The 18,270-nt window shown below is 37.6% G+C and overlaps 1 protein-coding gene across 2 annotated transcripts in view; it reads left to right on the forward strand.

The window, feature by feature from the left end:
• Nucleotides 1-18,270, forward strand: part of DLC1 (DLC1 Rho GTPase activating protein) — a 236,805-nt gene that overhangs the window by 129,571 nt on the left and 88,964 nt on the right. The window contains exon 1 of one of the 2 annotated variants that reach the window (XM_086746478.1): nt 3,047-3,065. The exons of the other annotated variant lie outside the window; for it this stretch is intronic. The gene's annotated coding sequence lies outside the window, so the exon portion shown is untranslated. Of the gene's footprint in view, nt 1-3,046; nt 3,066-18,270 lie in introns of those variants that run through there. 2 annotated transcript variants of the gene reach the window in all.

Below are 18,270 nucleotides of genomic sequence, written 5' to 3' on the forward strand. Positions count from 1 at the left end.
TTTGTGGATGCCTTTTCAACATCTTTTGGGTATTGAGATGTCTAGACCAAAACTGAGTGCATTGTTCTGCAAGGGGTGTTATTTAAATAATGCAAGAACAGAGACTGAAACACAGCTCTGCTCTGATGCCTTCTTTTAACATGATTTAAAAATCATTTTATACTTTCATATTTAATGGCAAACTCATTTTATGACCATAGTGGATGTCATGCATCTCAGATTTCTGTCTTTGATTGTATATATTTGCTTTTAACTGTCTTCCCCACTAGAATCTCTCTGTCTACAGTTTTCTAAAATTAATGTATTTTTATTTCCTATCCATATTTCTAGCCTATCTATACCTAATCATTTTTCTGTCCATGGTTCATTAAGAATTTTCTTACATTTACTTAAATTCTTTACACAGTCTTGCTTAGATTATCTATTTATACATGTTGTTACATCAGACAGGCAGATTCCCTTAGCCATCTTCCTCTGATTTGTTACAGTTTATCTTTACTCTTCCTTTGCCCTTTTTTGGGTCATTCTGACATTTTCCAGCCTTTTTCCTTTCTGGCTGCACAGACTGTTTTAAATATTTTGAGCTGTGACATGTCTACATGTGTAACAGGACCCACAGTAACTCTCAAAGAATTAAACACTGATCAGCAATATATATATTGCTTTTTTTTTATTTTTAAATTTTAAAAAGTTGGTTTAATGCTAAAATGAATAATAGCGAGTGTGTTTTTACCGACATTTTAGCCTGGACCAGGCGTATGCTTTTGAAAGGGATCTCCCAACACCATCCTTTGGTTCATATCTCCAAGCACTCTTGAGCATGTGAATTGAATGGCTTTCAGATGAAACTAAGCCAGAAGATGCACCCTCGTAGTGCCCCAGGGATCTCCAACCCCTAGTGAGGATTCATTTAGTTTATGAGACCAAGGTAGACCTAGTTCAAAGTAATCCCATCTCAAGACATGTCAGAACTTTGGTACCATTTGTTTTGCTGTATAGATCCACTCTTTCTGGGCCACGTGGTAGTGGCATAGCCACTGATAGTTAAAAATCTGCTGAGATTTCCTTCTCCCTCATTGCCTTCTGTTCTCTTCTCACAGTGGTACTCAGCTGAAATACAGAGGTATACACATTCAGCTCCAGATTAGATATTGCTTACTGCATCCTCATTTAAAAATGAACCAATGCTCTTCTGAGCTAGTCACTAATAAAAACAGCGGCAGATGTCACCTGAACAGGGTGTACGTGTTTTCCAAGTTTCTAAGTAGATAGATAGATTACACCTTGCTACACCATGTCAGCATTTGCCTATGTAAGCATTGTCACTTGCTCTACAAGGAAGCTTTGCCAGAATAATAATAATTTTTAAAATGCATTTCAGGAGTGTGTAATCATATTGAATTCCAAGAGAGAGTTGGCTGTTTCTTTGTCCATCTGGCCTCAAAAAGCAGGAGGGGTGTAGCGAGGAAAGCAATTACAAACTCTAGAGATCCCTTGCTGCTCTTGGTTTTGTTCAAAGATGCACACAGGACCTTAGTGTTCTATAAAGATAAAAAAACAAAGGCCTAGATGGGAGGAAATTCTGTTCTGCATTAAAGAGATGGTGAGCCAGTTCTTCCCTCAGTTACACTATTGCAAATCCCGTAAATTTCTTTTCTTTGTCGTAATGAGACCATGATTTGCCTTAGAGGAAATGAGGACTAGAGAAAATGAAGGCAATTGAGAAGGCACCAGAAAAAAACTTACAACAAATAAGAAAGTGTGAAATACATTATCTAGTATGGAATGAGAAGAAAAACTGTTTTGTTCTTAGGAAGGAGTTCAAAGTGAGTGGAAATCCACAGGGTGGAACTTGCAATTCTGTTATTTCATCTGTGTGTTCCAACCTTGTGATAAGTTAATCAATCAATTTTAATGATAACATAATACTTCTCAAGAAAATAATGGTATCTGAGTACAATGGCTGTAGCTGGTGTGAAAATGGAGGACTCCACCTTGATTTAACATGCAGACAACTTTATTAGTTCTTGCCTTCCCTGATAACAAAGAGGATTAGGCTGGGATCTCTCACTTCTTCACATATTATCATACATAATAAGAGGAAGGGAAAGAGAGTCTCAGCTGCTCCTTTATTCCTTCCTCCCTCCCTCAGGGAAGCCACAGAACACAGTAATCAATTAAAAAGGTCAAAATAAGCAAGGTCAAATGGCTTCATTTACTGTGGCTATTAATCTCAGTTACATGCATAAACTTTTTACATATGGGACCTTATCTTTCCAGTCAGCAAAGATGTGGAGGCCTACTTCCTTCTCCTTTTTTCTTCTCTCCTCTTTTCCTCTATATTTCCATCCCTTCATTACTTCATTGGCATAAAGTACTACACACAAGAAACTCAGAATCAGGCCCCTTTCTATGCCACAGATAGGGTGATATGCAAGAAAAATATGGTAATGAAATAAAATACCAGAACTGCAGATACTTGAAATTACTTTATCTCTTTTCTATTTCTTACCTTTTTCATGTCAAAATGTGAAAGATTACCTGAAATATCGGTTAAGCAGGGAAATATTATCCTAATAAATGAGCATGCAAGTATGTGCCCGGTAAGTTATTTGATTAAACAGGAAGCTAGAATCCTATAGATACCCACAAATAAAGCCCCAAATCTAAATGGCTGTATCGTTAGCTCATTTGTAAATTGTTCCAGATGTAAGATTCTGGCAGCTTTCCAGTAGGCTGGCTGCAGTCTGTGCTTTCCTGCATCCGCAGTGAGAACTGCAATGCCTGACTCTTCAAGGAAAAGCTCCACAAGGCTGACGAGAAATTATATAAAGTAACAACCTGCCTGCCTGGCGAAGAGAAATTCAGACAGATCCCTGGGCAAAGAATGCCCTTTTTCCCGAGGCCAAGCTACAGCCGTTTGACTGTGGATGTGTGATCGATCTGCATTATGCATCACCCAGTGAAAGCCCCTCTGAGGAGATCATTTAGTGATCATATCAGGGACTCCACTGCCAGAGCCTTGGATGTTATCTGGAAAAACACGAGAGACAGACGACTGGCAGGTGAGAAGGACATTACATAAACATATTTTAAGATTTGTAAGGGACCTTAATCAGTAATGGTAATTATTGATATCATTTGCATAATGTATTGATGTCACCTCTAAGTATTTCTCTAGCTTTTTGTTTCTGTGTTGTGTTACTTCTGTGCTATGCCTATGGTGGGACTGCGTTTGCTCCTCTAACCAGACGAGATAAACATCATTTAAAAGAAAGGAGCAGTGAATTTTGGTCTGATATTACAGTGCAAACTCCTCAGACTGAAGTGTGCTGAAGCATTTTATTTTCCTGTTAGGTCAGACCCCGTGCTTTAGTGCTGTGATGTGCTTCAGTGAGTTGCATTACGGGGTGTTTTGCAGCCAAGGAGTGTGTCAGTTGGAATATTTGGGCTGTGCACTGAGCGATTACTGGTATTTCCTCTGGCAAGGACTTCGGTGCTGTGAGCTCCAAGTGAGTGTCAGGTATGCCAGAGCTAGGCTTCTGAGATATAAATTACCAACCAACTATATGGTTACAGTTCACATTATTATTTTGACTTGCAAAGACTCAAAAACCTGAGGCAAGCCATAATAGAGGGCTGGAGGAGAAGATAATTTAACTCCCTTTATTTTCCTCTTTTGTTATTGTCTGTCTGTTAGATTGAATGCTTCTTGTTCACCCTGCTGGGATTGTTACTTTTATTATTGTGGCATTTGGAGGTTTCAGAAAAGGCAGCAGAAATGCACAATGGGTGTGACATGCCAGAGGGATCACTTTGGTTTGTTTGTATACTTACAGTGGGGGCGGTTTATCCCAGGGAGAGGGAAGGAGGGGAGAGAAATGTGAATAATGATAAGATCATGGATGAGATGACCAAGAGGCAGACTGTATGGCTCACTAACATAAACTGAACTTTTACATCATTCTCCTACACTTATGCTTGGGAGAAATAAGAGCAGCTGAGTGCATGACACTGGTGATGGCGTGCTGATTACAAAACTGATTACATTAGGTAATCAGGCATTGAGTGACCATGGCCTGTAAAGAAACACAGGGGCAGAAACCTGCTTTAAATTAGAGCAACTCGTTAAAAAAAAAAAAAAAGCCTTGTTCTGCCTGCTGTGTTAGTGGCTGGATAAATTCTGTGCTTATTCCTGCATGGCAAAGGACAGTGAGTGTCCTGAGCAGAGGACTTCAGCTTTACCACTGTTTTACAGTAAAGCCTCATGGTCACAGGAGATGGGGACATTATATTTACTTTAGTGCTCAGCAGTTAGTCACAAACATGGCACTGTTGTGATAGTGCTGGACATTAACCTCTCTTCCGTGGCAGACTGAACTGCGCAAATAGTCCATTTCATTTCTCTAAAGTGTGTTAGAATTAGAAAACTGGATTTCTTTGGTAACTTAAAGGCTGCACTGCATGGACTAGCAGTCACAATGTGGTTCCTGATGTTTGGGACGTTGCTGAAACTCCACTGGAAAGAGAACCAAGAGGAAAGAGAGTCTGAATAAAAAGGCATGGACGTTAGACAGATCTATAAAAGGGAAGTTGGTGGGGCCAAGTCAGCCTTTGTTTAATCTGCGTGTTGCCCGGTCAGCTGGACACTTGTTTACCATGGCATTCATTTCCATTCCACCTGCTAGAGATGTTTACGCGAATGCTTTGAAGTAAGCTTTTTAATTTATGGTTAAGTTCAGAATGGCATTTGCACGAACAGATTCCAAGTATCTCCGGCCTGTGTCCACATAAGACAGCTACCACCAACTGTCTTCTATAAAATTGTTTTCCTCTCATTAGTTCACATAGGAAAGCATATAATTACATGTAATGTATACCTCCTCTATGTGACCTACATATGAAAATATGCAGGTTTTATCAGGATATGAAAAGGCCTTGATAAATGTATATATTTAACCTTGAATATGATCGTCAAATATTTGGTGGATAGACAACTGCTAATTATATTTCTTGAGACTCTGTCACATTCCTAGAAATGAGGAGTGAACGTGAACCCTTTAGCCTCTGTAGCTGCGCTGATAAGGGTCGGCATGTTTTTATTCTACTTGGCATATGGTTATGAGCTGTCACAGTTTTTATCAAAACAAGGCTTAGATGTTAGAGGACCCTTGAAAGCTGTGACAGTTCCATTTTCCAGGCTGTGCTGGTGATGTAGGCTTGCCAGTCCGTTAGTATATTTGGGCTGCTGTCAGTCAGAAAGTCAGAAAACCATCAGGCTAAACTCCCAGCAAGCAGTGCAGTATATAATTGAAGTAGATATCAGTGTGTATTCCTGAAAATACTTAATGAATAACAGGCTCAGGAAGAGAAACAAAACAGCAACAAGTTGTGTTGTTGTTCTGTTTGTTCTCTGGAATATCAGCAGTTTAAATTGCTGACTAGCTAAAAACGGTAAAGAAGGGTCATGACTCTGAAGTAAGAAACTCTCTTAGATCAGCAATTTGTGTTATCAGGACACACCTTTAAAAAAGCACATGATATTTGGAAAAGAAAGAAGAAAATGTGAAATATGCATTCTTCATGGCATAGTCAAGAAAAAGTAATCTGAACTATGTTTTGCCTTTTAAAAAACCTGCTAGCCTGCACGCAGAAATAGCAAATCATACAATATAGAATCGTAGAACAGATTGGGTTAGAAGGGACCGTTAACGGTCATCTGGTCCAACCCGCCTGCAAGGAGCAGGGACATCTCCAACCAGATCAGGTTGCTCAGAGCCTCATCCAACCTGGTCTTGAATGTTTCCAGGGATGGGGCAGATGGGCCATCTGCCACCTCTCTGGGCAATCTGTGCCAGTGTTTCACCACCCTCGTTGTCAAAATTTTTTCCTTATATCTAGTCTAAATCTTCCTCCTTCTATTTTAAAACCATTACCCCTCGTCCTGTCACAACAGGCCTTGCTAAAGAGTTTTTCCTCATCTTTCCTGTAGGCCGCCTTTAGGTACTGGAAGGCCACTATAAGGTCTCCCTGGAGCCTTCTCTTCTCCAGGCTGAACAGCCCTTACTCTCTCAGCCTGTCCTTACAGCAGAGGTGCTCCAGCCCTCTGATCATCTTCATGATAGAATCTGATACAATCATCAAACAAGCAGTACTATCTACCTCCTACAAATACCCTAGGAAAATATAGTGGAAAATGTCTTTTCCATTAGATCATGTAGTCTTAATGACACAAAAGAACAGTAGCATTAGTCTTGGACAAAATGTATCAGAAGTATTTAAAATGCTATTAAAATTGCATGGAACTAAAAGATTGTAGCTAAAGATGCTTTAATTTTGAGCAGGCACAGTAAAGGGATGCAAATGAATATGGACTGTCCTCTCAGATCTCCTCTGCATGCTCTCCTACCATGACCATGACAGAGTACTGCAGAGCAGCACTCTGACGTTGCTTTTGAACCCTAACACCAGGGTTGAGTTACTCTATATGCCATCTCATCCCATAGCAAAACAGCTTGTGGTTCAGCCAGCTGGGGCCAAACATGCTTGTATAAATATGGTATATTGTTATACCATATTGCAGTATATTCTTATTATTGTATAAATATGGTATAATGTATAAATATGGTATGTATTTATACAATACCTGTCCCGAGGAGCAGTGAGTTGCAGCTGAGCATAGTCACATCACGGCCAAAGTACTTTTGATGGCAGCATGGCTCATGGTTTTCTGCTCAATGTTTTTTCTCTTCTCTCTTAGTTTACCCAGACAAAGAAAATCTAGACACATGTTTATAGTCATGCCTGGTGATCTCAAAATGTGGAAAATTAATCACTAAAAAATCACTAAACACAATGGAACCATTCTCAGTCCTGGGACATCAAAAATGTCCAGTAGAGATGGGATACAATTTGGGGAAATGGAATGAAAGAGGATGGAATGAGACTCAAGTTAACAGATTCCCTAAATGGGTGATACAAAAATTGTAAACTTTTCCTGTTACTACATTCAAGAGAAATAGAAACATTTCCTTGGGAATTCCCTGTTTATTCCCCTTACTGATGTCAGACCACATCCTCAGATAGGAAGGGAAGCACATTGTGCCTTCTTCAGTGGACAGACCTCACAATGGAGACCAGGATTTTACGCACAACAAGGGGAGCAGTGCAAGATGAGCTTCCCCAGAGCATGCAAGCATCATCCTCAGCTCTGAAACATACATAGCCTCAAAACATTGTAGTCAGATTTCTCCCAGAGCCTCCACAGCTGGCTGAATTACTTGCATGGTAGGCTGTAGATAACCCAGTGTAGCATTTGTCTGCGTTGTACTAAGACCCAGTACATCCACTATACGACATGACTAAAAGATCTTGGCTTTTTCATTTTCACAAGCATTTTTTAGAAAACATATTCAGACACAGAGTACAAAGGACTACTCATATACCTCTTTTTTATTTTTTTTTATGATGAAAAAAACTGAATTGTCTTCTGAAATAGCTGGTATTATAGACAAAAAAAAATAATGTGTAGGTAGTCTGGGTTTGGTGAATTATTGCCAGTTTTGCTGCAGTGAAGCTTCAGGGAAAAACATTACTTATTTGGTATTTTAAAAATAAACCTTCAACTTTTCTATTTGAAATTATATTATCATTTATTTACTTACCATATGTAATTTTCAATTATGTCTTTTTTTTTCTTCATTAAAGTTCACTAAAACTTCACAATATTTAATTCACCCCAGAATTAAGATCATTTTGTACCTTTTGGCCCACTAAAAATAAAATGGGCTTTTGCCATCCTTATTTTTCTTGGTTTCATTTCCTGTTAATTGCCAAAGAAATGAAAAATGACTCACTTGCAAAGATCTGTTACAGACCACTTCTCATTATGCCTACTTTGCTAGTGTTTGAATCATGTGGAAAGATTATATATGTCCTTCTAAGTTATTGCTAAAGATGTTTTCTGGAACTGTAGAAAAAGTAATTCCATCAAACAATTATTTTCCATTTAGATTCCTTTCAGAAGACTATCAGTCAGCTTTTATCCCGTTTTCATGTGTTTAATAATGGTTAGATTCATTTTGAATCTACTTATGAAGATTTTCTTTGCAGGCCCCTTTGAGTAGGGCTTTTATTTTTTAATTTATGATAATTGCCTAGAATTATATAATTATTTAAGTTTGTCTTAGTGTTGGCCATATCAGTCTTTGCATGACTTGTCTAGGATCACTGGGAGCATCTGAGACACGCTTTCTGCTCTTGCTGATGAAGAATGTGTTCTTCACTGTCAGCATCCCTGTATTTCCGTTGGATTTATAATTGCTATTTTCACTTATACTTTCCCCTTAACTCTGATGCCTGAAAAGATGCCTTTTTCTGGATTGCAAAATCTGTGAGTGTAGGACTTACTCATCTTTTAACAATTCCCAGCTATTTCTTGTATGTGGTTTTTTAATATATGTATATATACACACACGGGTGCACACACACACACAGAGAGGAAGGAATTTTCATCCTTGGGAAATTTTTGAAGCCCCAGGTTATGGTAAAGTGTTTTGTAATACATTTTAGCTGTCCCTAAAAGTTATTCTTATGCAGAAGATAAATTACTGCTTTAAGTGTCTCCTTTGTTCTGAGTTCGGAGAAATAGATATACAGTGTGTGTGTAGGTGAAATAAGGTTTTAGAGAACTTTTATGTTGTAGAGCCTGAGTCCACTTGATATATCGCTTCAGATATGTCGCTGTTTGGCTATAATAGCATTTTTAGGAAATGACTGACCCCTGATCCGGAAACAACCTCCTATAGGTTTGATGCTTTGTTCAGGCTATAAATGTTAAAAATAGTCACTTGCCATGAGGTAGAGAATGATCTGGTATTGATTTGATATGCACTTGTAAATAAACTGTTATTTATGGAAAAGCAACAGCAAAACAGTAAACAACAATTGTCTGAAAATAAAAGGAGCTATTTGTATAATAAACCAGGTACAGCACATCCAGTGCAAAACATAATTATAATTTATTTTGGTTGAATGGTTAAATATCTTTATCATGTTAAAGTTTCTTCCCTTTGAGAGTACTCAAGAGCTTTGTTGTTATCCATGGAATTGCTAAACAAGCTTGTAGTATTACCAATTATTTGAAAAAAAAATCAATTTCACTGATGTGATTTATAATTCTTCACATCTTTCAAATTCAGACATCAAATATAATAAGAAATAATACATTTCATACACAGCATATGTTCACCTATTTTTTTAAAAGGTTGCCACCTTAAATTTCCAGTAAGATATATAGAGTACTATATGCCCTTTTTAGCACCGTTGTTTTTATCGTGGAATTTATTTAAGGCAAAGTCCTGCAGTCAAAATCATCATTTAAAATGGCATTTGGAATTAAATGCATTGTTAGGTTCTTATTCCATATTCTATTTTTTCTCACTATCTATATGAAAATGTAGAGAAGTGCTAGAAAGATCATAGCTGCCTGTAGCATGATTCTGGTGGTGTTTATTTTCAGCTGCTGCAATGTCTTCTTTCCAATACCCTCATGCTTCTAATTTGAAGTGTTATGCTAGTAGAGGTTAAAGCACCTATAGGGAAAAGAAAATGCACATTCTCTGTCACACTGGGTATTTGTAAGGGATATTTTCATATGGCAGAACTAAATTACATTGTTGGTGGACTGGACAATCAGAAAGTTTTATTTACGGGTTTCACATTTTCCTCCATTAGTGAAATTTCAGACATTTACTTCATGGAGCTCCACCATCATTTCTGTAATCAGGCTACAACAATGGCACTATTTTGTCCAAGTTTACAATAAGAAGTACACAGTATGCTAAGCATATTATAAAAGTGGTTGCTGCTAAACCCTCATGCATTCAAGTTTCAACAGCTGGAGGGGATTATGGAAATACACCCTTTTGCAGCATTCTGTTTTTCCACAGTCATCGCCGCCAATTCTAGGACTGCAGCAATCAGCCAGCCACTCCATGTCCTGTCCTATGCCTAGAATTTTAGGGATGTGCATAAGAGGAATTCAGTGCCAGGGCACTTCAGCAATTAGGAATTTTTAGAAATGACTTTGCTGCTTTCCTGGGGACTCCAAACCAATTCTCTATAAGCATGGGCTGTGGGGGGACAGAGCACACCCAGAGCAGCCCACAAAACATGTCTGAGAGGAACTGAGTGGTCATGTCACTCCGCAAATGGAGAATGAGTGCCCAAAAGTGAAAAACATCACTATTCCATCAGGCAGCCTCGACGTGAGGGGAAGGAAAAAATACAATACACCTGGCAACCACCTGTTAGGAAACCAGCCTCATCATTTATACTTTTCAGCATGCAAGGCTTGTATGTGGTACACGTTGTCAGGCAGGGATTAAAAATTAGTGAGAAAGATGAAAATTATGGTCTGCTCTCTCCGGGCCCAGTTTCATAATTCGTCATTGTGGATACTGTTAAACTCTAGTCTTAAATGCTGGATACAACCAGATGAGCAGCATTGTGTCTCTGCTAGCAGTCTCTCCTTATGACAGGCAACCAGGAGGCCTCATCTTCTCCTGCTCTTTGAATGTTTGTATGCACTTCCCAGAAGTGAGAGCTCCCGATTCCCAGACCTGACTCCCCAGACTGTATATTCTTTCAGCACCGAGCAGACATTTCACACATCTGAAAGACCATTATATATTTGAAACATTCCTAAAAACTGCTGAAAGTGCTGAACTGCTTTGCGTCTGATTATTTGGAAGGAGCCTTGCTCACAAAATATTTCAACTGCTACAGTTCTGCTAACATCTGGACATCTTCCTTACGTCAGAGGTGGATGATGAGATCCAGATGCTATGACTTACTGATGTTTTCATTAACTTCTTAGCAGTTTTGTCTTTGTTTTGTTTACCAACTGCAACTTCTTAACTCCAGCTCACATATGTGAATGTTACTGGGGAGAGCGGGAAGAAGAGCTGGAAAGGAGGGGGGCAGCCAAAGAAATGAAATTAGTGTTTGGCTGAGATCCAAAACAACTGATTTCTCTTATTACAGTGTGCTGTTCCAGGATATGCAGCCTGTGGGAAGGTCAGCCCCAGATGATAGGAAACATTTTGCCGAGCTGCTATTTTCAGTAAAAATGAGCTATATGATTTGCTAATTATGTTCTAATTTAAGAGTAAACATGTTAAGCTATGAAGACAACAGGAAATAAGGACATAAGATAATATTAATGGCAACCTCCTGAACTTTGTGTTTACAATCATGCCTAAACCTAACTGCCATATAGAGAATATTTATTACTCTGAGGGAATGCCACTATTGCAGCAGACACAGGAGGGAGCCCAGTTATGTTGTAGGCTACACATTAGGAACTAGCTGAATACTTCTTTTAAGGAAGATGTTGGCAATAAACTGAGTACAAAAAGAAAAAAAAAAAAAACAACCAGATCCAAGCAGCTGCATAGTATCTCTGTGGCAATAAATGTTTTATATGTTCACTAATTTTATATGATTGAATTCAACTTACAAGAATTTCAACCATTTCCAAAGACTAGTTCCTTCAGCTTTTTCCCACTGACAATAGAATTAGTTCTGGCAGAACAGCTTCCCTTGCAACGCACATCCCATTAAGAGGCTGAAATAGATTTTTAAAAACTGACTAAACTTGCATTTTGTATTTTATGTAGTCATGCTGTTAAATTTGGGGAGGGGGTGAAAGAGAGACAAACATCAGAGCACACTGATTGATTAATTGATACTATTATTCACTGAACTTTGCAGCATCCTTTGCGCTGTGTAAGAAACTGAGATCAAGAAAGTCCTGTTTTGAAGAGATTATCATCTGTAAAACAATCACTGTCAATGCTCAGTGGGAGGAGATAAATTCAGAAGTCATATTAATATATTTACTATGTACTCAAAAAAATGCAGAGGTCACTCAGACCTGGACAGGCAGAGAACTTATCAGTCCACTGAGCTTCCTCCTGCAATCCCACGTTTACTAGCTTGCAGGGGACCCAAATGGGGCTGAGGCTCTGTGGAGGAATAGGAGAGAGAAAAAATGGGCCAAATTGTCTCAGTGCAGAAAGTATCTCATTGTACTAGAGGCTGCTCATTGGTATCAGTATTTTCAGGCTGTGAGAAGGTCAATTAGCAATATAGTTTATTTTTTTATTATGGATGTGTTTGTCTGAAGGCGCTCAATGTGCACATATCTGTGTTAATCTTATACAGAGGCAGCTAATAAAAATAATAGGAGAGGAATGCTTAGGCAGATTCTGCTTCCAAAGGGTAAATCAAACATACAAAAGCAATGACCAAAATAAGAAATGGAGAGCAGCTAGCCAGTCAGTTACTTGGACAGCAGAAAAAAAACATGAATGTAGCACAAGTAGGCAGTAAGATCTGAGAAGGAATTTTCAACGTAATGTGTTAAAAAGTTGTGACCAGATATGCAAGGTACAGAGGTTGCAAGGTACAATTTTGTGACTTCATCCTACTTCTTCACTCCTCGTCTTTCATGTGATTTGACTTTAGTTGCATCTTTAATTTCTCATGTTCTTTTATGTAATAATAGAATAGAGCCTATTCATGACAGTAGCTTTTGGATTATACTCTAATATAAATTAGAATGGTTTATGTTTTGCAGTTTTTCATAAACAGGGGGTGAGAGTTTTGTATGTTTCTCTGAGGGAACTTGCCCAATAGAAAGCCAATTGCTGAAAAGGCATAGGGACAAAGGAAAATCTGCATTCTGCTTTTCTCTTGTGCTTTCACTTTTCCAGGTCTCTATTGTGTACCAGTACAACTTCATTTGGCAGAAAGATAAGACAGAGTCAACACAAGACTATGTTCAGCTTTAGATTAATTGTCTCTTTCTCTCTGTTGATGCTCCAAAAGGCTTTTAGTCTCTATCAGTATTCTAAGCTCATGTTCAAATTTCACAGCATCTTTTCAGAGTTTCTGCCATGGTATTCTTGCTACGTGATGATGAAGCTCTATTTTGGCAGCCATCCTACAGCAGCAAAGTATCTGCCACTCAGGCTGAAGTAACAACTGCCCTGCCCTGGTGAGCCACAGACAAGAAGGGTTTGCCACATGCCTTTACCTGTTGCTGCCCGTCATGGCAGAAAATCTCAAGGCATTAAACTGGCTCTGGTCCATAAGGCTGAGGAAAATGGAACTTTGTGTTGTCTGGTGTATACTTTATATAACATTAAATGTACAATATGCTCTTTTTGCTTTTATTTCATTCAGTAATCTGATATTCTTCAAGGTAGCTGAATCTTTGAAATATATAAAAGAAAGCTTCAGTTTGAAAGGCTAGGCAGTAAGCAATTTTCTTCCAGGCATGATTTTTGTATAACATGTCTTCTTATCAGCACTTGTGCTTTGCAATGTGATTTGCACATCTTTGCAGTCAGTGTTCAGAGTTGAGAGAACAGAGACACAGCTGTGAAGTGTTCCCAGAAGGCTGATGCGAAAGAAGCCTGGCCTCAATCTTTTGTTTTCTCTTGATATCTGTCACTTGTCAAACATCTCTATTTTGCCCTCAGACAGGTACACAGCTTACTAGTGTGTTGTGTTTGCCTTGATATACTACCACTCACCATGCCTACTTCTGTTCATCAGCTTCAAGCATGTGAGATTCATCTGCCATGATGTCTCTGCTGATTAGTAGTTCAGCAAATATGTATGGATTTTGTTGAACCCTACAGAGAGATGATCTTCAGGGAGCACTGCCATACACAACCATGTACTAAAGTGATGAGAAAGGCAAAAAGTTTTTTCACTGCAAATCATAGAATGGTTAGGGTTGGAAGGGACCTTCAAAGGTCATCTAGTCCAACCCCCTTTCCTGAGCACCCTGGTAAAGAGAGGTTTGCTTTACTCTCAATTAGGTTGTTAAAGAGTAATCAATAATTTGAAAAAAAAAATAAATAAATAAAATTGAGTGATCTTGCTGGAAGAGAGTTCAGATTAAAACAGGACTTTGGTCGGTTTCAAGAGGCAAAGAAGCTTTGGATAGTAATTTTGAGGACAGTTGCATAAGTCAGGAAGAACACTGATTTTGTTTCCTGCTGCTTTTAACTGGTGATGCCATGACAGAGATTCATGTAGTGGATCTGAAGAAGAAAAACTCTAATCTTGTTCCTAACATGAGAAGGTGCTGCCTAAAAATCTCTCATTGTGCGGAACCAGGAGAAACCGGATTGTGATCAGACATTTATGTTGATGAATTTGTTTGTTTTTCTGCTGTAAGAATCTGCTGAATGGACATATTCACAATTCCAGCTCCTTAATACAAAAGTGCTGACCATGTTCTTCCGCACACCATGTATTTTAGAAAGCTAAGAAACCTAATGAGACTTACACTATTGATAAAATCCTGACATTCAATCTTTTAGCCAGAATTAGTTCTTTTTTTCACAGTTGTATCAATGAGGAAAAAGGAGGATAATGTTTTCATGTGATTTTTTCAATCTAGTATGTATTAGTACATACAGTGCATACATACATAGATATATGCACGCCTCTTCCTATGTTGATTAACCTTTTGGATTTCTATAATAGGGTGAAGTGAATGAGATTAAAAGTATTTTTAAGCAAAAATAACCCTGTAGTCAGAATTTTTAAGGTTCTCTACTAGTGATTCTTCCTTACATTTAGATCTAATTTTGGAGTCAGTCCAGAGTCCACTGAGAGCTCTTTGCTGGTGAATTGTGAGTTCATCTTTTTGCATCTCAGATCATATGGAAAAGCCATGGTTTCTTTTCTAAGGCCAAAAAGACTGTTATGATCAACAGCTCTAACCTTCTACATTATAAATTGCCATAAAATCTCCCACAGTTATTTGAGAAAGCTACATGTTTTATTTTAATTTAAAGAGTTCAGATATCTATCTCCTGAATTTTCATACTCTAGTAATATCTTCTATAGTTGATTTTTGATTCTTCCATTCATTGGAAGATAAAATTATCTGTCGTCTGTTAGGACCCTCAAGCAAGCACTCAGATACTTCAAGCAGGACAGAAAATAACTGCACAAATATTTATCACTGGCATCAGCACAAGCATTATAGAAACACAAACTCCTTGGCTTATTTCCCAGCCATGGCAGCTTTTAAGAGAAAACTTGAAGCCACTTTTCAATTTGAATCTGTTCTTTGAAAGTACTTGGTAAATCTTTTCCATTTCTTATAGATGTTGTCATCTATAGGCTTTAAGTGTTTGGCCTGCAACCTGACATAGTAAAATATTACATATGTTCACTTTGTATCATTTCAAAATAAACTTCCTTCTGTACCTGTTAGAAATGTAGAAGTGCAGTGAAGTATATGCATAGTTATGTTCCATGATATTTTAATCTTACTGAAGCTGACCAGTGTACATCTATGGTACAATCCTCTGGAGATTTTTTCTTCGACTGGACAGATATGTAGAACAGTTGAAAGAATGGACATTTAGTGAAAATGAAAAAAAAAAAAGGAGAGCGAGATTAGATGAGAAACAAAACATCTCAATTTGTTGATTGAATAGTAGATATTGCTAACTTTAACTTAGCTTGGGAAGTTTTGTAAGTATCTTGTAATAGGCCATTAGATGTGAAGCAATAAAGTTAGATGATCTCAAATGGAAATACTTTTCCATTGCAGAGAATTAAAATAGCTTACGTCTTACTAGGAGCAAGGAATTTTGCTGATGTGAAGCAACAATAACTTCACTAAGGAAAGAATGTCGTCCAACAGAAGAATACAGACAAGTTGAAGACAGGTATTTTGATGAGATTTCAAAGATCAATAAAAAGATAGTCCACATTCCTCAATCTTTCCAACTACCATAAGAAGTAGATGTAATTCAGCAAACCTACATAGAAAAGCTTGTAACTCGGACCCTTGCACTTTAACTGCCATTGCAGCATTTATGGGTGACCATAAAACCTAATTCCTTTCCCAATATCCCACCATCTGAATTCATATATTGTTCTCACTATCATCCCATCAGGATCTGTGTGTTTAAGAACAGAAAAAAATTACAATCTCTTCTATTTTTTTTTTCTCAGACTGCAGAAAGCAAAAATTATTGCCAAGAAACTTGTTTTACTTCTTTCATGGGGTTCATATTCTTCTTCCATATTTTAATTAGTAGTATTTATAATACTTCTTTTGCTCATAGACATCTTATATTGTAATGTCACTGGGGTTAGTGTCCTCAGACAGTCCATTTGAAAGTCGAAACCAGTAGTTTCTGATCCCTGAGCCCACCACTGCTTTTAATAAGATCTACTGAAGCTGTTAGGAATTAAAAGTGATTACAGCTTTGTGTATATTTGGGCTATTTGGCAAAATTAGCTTGCCATGGTGGCCTGATGGGTAATGATGAGCACATCTGGTTCCATTTCTTTGGAGCTACCACAGCAAGATGTAATTTCAAACATGAGGTTTCAGTATCCACCACCTGGGGAAATCTCCACAGGGATTTAACTCTTCTCTGCCCCCTTTATTTAAGATCATTCACTTCAGTTCCTCCTTTGTCTTCAGTGCACCATACCATTTCATCCTCACCATTTTAGTTTTTCTGCCAGGGGCCAGTGCACAATATTAGATACATAATTGTTCAGTTCAAGGATAGACAACAACCATGTGTTCATGCAATGCCTGGAACAGGTGCTGAGCACCCCAGCGATGGTGCTGTACGTGAAGTTTTGCCTGAAGGTAGAAGGTTCACAGCAATAAACAAAACTTACTTTTTTTTTTTTTCCTGAATGGGAGAAATCTTTTATTTTGTATAATGTGTTGCAAGAAAGAGATGAGAATTAGACCAGCAGGAAGGTTTGTCTTAAAAAAATAAGAATACTTAAACAAATTAGCTAAATAAAAATGTTAGAAACTATGATTTTTATGTATTTTATTTCTAAAGAGACTGTATTTTAAAGACAGTACAGTTAAAATGTCAACTCCGGTATCACAATAGGCATAGCAAAAAAAAAAAAAACCAACATAGAGGACTATAAGCATATTTTGATAACATAGTTTTTTAGTCCTTAAAAATACATATGATTACTTTTATTATGAAAAAAGTGTCAAATTTAAAATATTTTTTAAATCTACTGTTTTGTACATCTTATACTTCTCTATTATTTTGTTGTTATTTGTTTTTCAAGTTTAGAATGCACACTTGCCTGTTTTACCATTAATGCTTACTAGAAAGCATGAGAAGTAAAATAAAATATTATTCAGAAATATAGGAGGAAAATATAAAAATCAGGGATAGTTTAATGGGACCAAAACTAATTTATATTGGTTCTTGAAAAATAGACTGCGTTTTATACCCAACAAGCGGGGATTTTTTATCTTTTGTGTCAGTTCTTTCCATGTTTTTAAATCGCTACGAGAGCTAGGGAATGGGAATAACTTCTCCTGTACATTAAGCAACAGAATTAAAGTCTCTGTGTGGATTTGTTCTCTGACTTTTCTTCTCATTTGTGTGAATGCTGGCACATAATTAAATGAAAGGCAAGATCAAAACAGGCACTTAGGTGTACTTGCTCTTGAGGCAGAAAGCAAGAAGGGTCATTTTCACTCTTACAGGAAATCCTTTAAAACTGTATTTGCAACTTTCAAATTGTTAATTGCTACTAGTCACATCTTACTGTACATAAAAAGCCAGCTGACTCCTCCTGGGGTGTGGCAAAAACATGGTGCTTTAGGCAGAAGAGGGCCCCAGCACAGCTTTTTGAAGAAAGCCAGAACAGAAGACTGATAACCCTTAGAAAAAAAGGAAATGGAAATAAAATTCCTACACTGAGACTGAATCTCATCTGCCTGACTGAGACATACTCTCCCATTTCCCTACAACTTTTCAACAAATTTCTCATGAAGGGTTTGCAGCCTCTCCAAAAAAAACTACAATCTCAGAGGCATTTGTTTCTGTCATCCTGAAAACACTGCTTCTTCTGATGAGTACAAATAAAGCAGTACACTGGAACTAACTTATAACCAGGAAAGAGTCACACTTCCCTCCCCCAATGTTTAATTTATTTAGCAGATTAATCTGTTCTACTAAAAGGCCTGATACATTATATAAAAATACTTGGTTTATGAATATAGGATAACTAGTGCTTGGAACTGGTGAATCAGAGTAAGCAGGAAAAAAAGCTTCAAACAACCTTTTCATTAGCAAGACACCAATTTCAATCATATTTGAATTTTCTTCAGCATTAAGGATTTATTAGTATAATTTACAGTTTAACAGAGGTTTGGAACATCAAATGTTC

The sequence above is a fragment of the Chlamydotis macqueenii genome, chromosome 4 (genome assembly GCF_036417535.1).
Source record: "Chlamydotis macqueenii isolate bChlMac1 chromosome 4, bChlMac1.mat, whole genome shotgun sequence".
Taxonomy (NCBI): domain Eukaryota; kingdom Metazoa; phylum Chordata; class Aves; order Otidiformes; family Otididae; genus Chlamydotis; species Chlamydotis macqueenii.